The sequence below is a fragment of the Pygoscelis adeliae genome, unplaced genomic scaffold (genome assembly GCF_000699105.1).
Source record: "Pygoscelis adeliae isolate BGI_AS28 unplaced genomic scaffold, ASM69910v1 Scaffold118, whole genome shotgun sequence".
In the NCBI taxonomy this organism is placed as follows: domain Eukaryota; kingdom Metazoa; phylum Chordata; class Aves; order Sphenisciformes; family Spheniscidae; genus Pygoscelis; species Pygoscelis adeliae.
The window spans coordinates 541877-544972 of NW_008825257.1; positions in this window are offsets into that span (position 1 = coordinate 541877).

Below are 3096 nucleotides of genomic sequence, written 5' to 3' on the forward strand. Positions count from 1 at the left end.
GCGGCTGCTGGGTGCGAGGGCTCTGCATGGGACGGGTGAGCTGTCGGGGCCCGGCAGGGCAGCTGCTGGCTCGGTGCGCGCCCTGAGCCTCCCGGCATCCTGAGGAGGTTCACCCTGAAGGAAGATAAATCCCCCGTTGATGGGAAAAGCATGTGCTTTATCTCTGGTGACAGGAACAGGGTCTGGACCCTTTCCAACTTGTTGCTTTTATTTGCACTGTGGGAAGGTTCAAAGCTGCACCAGGGGAGGTTCAGACTGGACTTGAGGAAGCACTTCCTTACTGAGAGAGCGGTCAAACACTGGGACAGGCTTCCTAGAGAGGTGGTCGATGCCCCAAGCCTGACAGTGTTTAAGAGGCATTTGGACAATGCCCTTAACGACATGCTTTAACTCTTGGTCAGTGCTGAAGTCCTCAGGCAGTTGGGCTAGATGATCGTTGTAGGTCCCTTCCAACTGAAATAGTCTATCCTATCCTAATCCTAGCCTATCCTATCCGCTCTCTGTGTTCCTCTTGCTCTTCCTCAGCAGCCTGCTGCTTATGAAGGTGTAGTAACGTGGAGCTAGCTGTAATGTGGATAACTTGGAAGCTAGTTGTTATTGCTGCTACTGTAGTACTGCTACTAGACCAGTACCAGTGCAGCAACCTAACTTACACTAGTAAATCACTTTTTCTGTCTACACAGTCACTAGATCTTTGCCATCTATTTCTCAGAATTTGAGAAAAAGCAAAAAGAAGATCGAATGCCTATGTGGATGCTGTTTTGCCATGATGAAGGGATAAAATCTTTTTATTGCTATGCTCTTTTTTTTCTTCCCCCCTCCCCCCCATTCCTTAGAGAATGAAAGTGATCCTCAGGCAAACCAAGCAACTCGCAAGGAAGTATTCACTAGAGAAACAGCTTTAGGATTACAAGTGACAACAGTAGTAACATACAAGGATGTTCAACCTCCTATTACTCAACTGCTGAGGCACGTGAAATCATTCTTTGACTCTAATGACAGCTCTTCTTCTGAAAATTGAGTGGTCCGGAAGCTCAGAACTTTGTGCTGGAGCTGGCTTGTCCAAGGAAGTCATCCTGGCACCAGACCGTCAGTGGAAAACTTTCTCTTGCATTGCTGAAAAGGCAGCTCCATCTCTGAAATAACTTCGCAAAACTTGCAAACCTTCTCGTCTGCTCGGATGACTGCTGTTCTTTGCACATGTATTCAAATTATTAAACGTGAACTGGGTTGTGAGACGTTAATGAATCCGCATGCTGCCTGGTGTCCCGTGTCTGACGGTCTGACCACGTGGCCGTTGCGGCTTTTTTGTGAAGTTGCTTTCCCAGCTGGTGTGTAGGGTGTAGCCGGGTGATCTGCGATCCCCTCCTCAACTGATCAGCTCTGAAATGGATACTTAAGAACGATTAGTAAACGGGAAGGAGCGTAGTTTAATCTTTGGGGTACGAGAGTTGTTAACTGTCCTTCAAATAAGAGCTTACAGAAGATGAATTACAACTGCATAAATGCTACTGTAAGCTGAAAACTTACTAAGTTTTCTGCTCCAGGCCCTCCGCCAGGCCCTTGTTTCTATAGGGGTTTCCCTGATCCTTATACATGCTACCTCCCCTTGCAGCGTACTGCCCCCCAGCTGCTGTGGCTGCAACTAACTTGCATTCTATAGGGTTTTCCCTAGTCCTTACGGACATCACCTCCTTTCATGGGAGGCTGCTCCTGGCCACTGTTTTTCTATAGGTGTTTCCCCCAGCTTCTCTCGCTGCTGACCCTCATTGCTATAGGGGCTCCCTGCAGCCACCACTTCCGCTCCTAGAAGGCTGCCCCCAGCCCCTACTTTCTGCAGGGGCTTCCCCCAGTCCCTATAAACACGGCCTTACTTCAGAGGAAGCTGACCCCAGACCCTGCGCAAGCAGACCTTCCTTTCTGTAGGGGCTTCCCCCTACCCCTGCAGATACCTCCCTGTTTCTATAGGGGCTGCCTGCTGCCCCTATAGCCTTTTCTAGGACACACCCCCCGACCCCCCCAGCCCTGCCACTGGTCTCTGTAAGGTCTCCCCACAGTCTCTGCAGACACCACCCTGCTGTATGGAAAGCTGCTTCCAGCCTCTCCGCCCACACACCCCAGCTTCTATAGGGGCTTTTACACCACGTGAGCCCCAGCCCGTGCACTACAGACCCACCTTTATGGGCTCCTTCAGTCCCTACAGCCACTACCTCCTTTTCCAGAAGATTCCTCCTAGCCACTAGTTTCTATGGGCAGCCCCTGCCGTGCCCCTATAGCCATTCCTATAGAGAATGCCACTCCGGTTACCTGCATTTGCTCCTTTCTGTAGGCGCCCCCCACCCCGCAAAAGACCCTATAGGCACCCAGTCCCTTCAGAGGGAGGGAGCCCCTCCGCACGCAAAACATTTGTAGGCACCTCACCTGCCTCTACGCACACCTCCCTTTTCTATAGAGGCTTCCTATAGGGGAAGCCCCCACAGGCACCTCTTGCGCCTACACTGTACTACAATACACCTCGAAGACTGTGTTCAGTTTTGGGCCCCTCACTACAAGAAGGATGTTGAGATGTTGGAACGTGTCCAGAGAAGGGCAACGAGGCTGGTGAGGGGTCTGGAGAACAAGTCTTATGAGGAGCGGCTGAGGGAGCTGGGGTTGTTTAGCCTGGAGAAAAGGAGGCTGAGGGGAGACCTCATTGCTCTCTACAACTACCTGAAAGGAGGCTGTAGCGAGGTGGGTGTCGGTCTCTTCTCCCAAGTAACTGGCGATGGGACGAGAGGAAATGGCCTCAAGTTGCGCCAGGGGAGGTTTAGATTGGATGTAAGGAAAAATGTCTTTACTGAAAGAGTGGTTAAACATTGGAACAGGCTGCCCAGGGAAGTGGTTGAGTCACCATCCCTGGAGGTATTTAAAAGACATGTAGATGAGGCGCTTAGGGACATGGTTTAGTGGGCATGGTGGTGTTGGGTTGATGGTTGGACTCGATGATCTTGGAGGTCTCTTCCAACCTTAATGATTCTATGATTCTATGGTACTATGTCCAGAACAATGGGGTATATGAAGATGTGTTATTCCATATGTGACTGCTCTCTCCTGGAA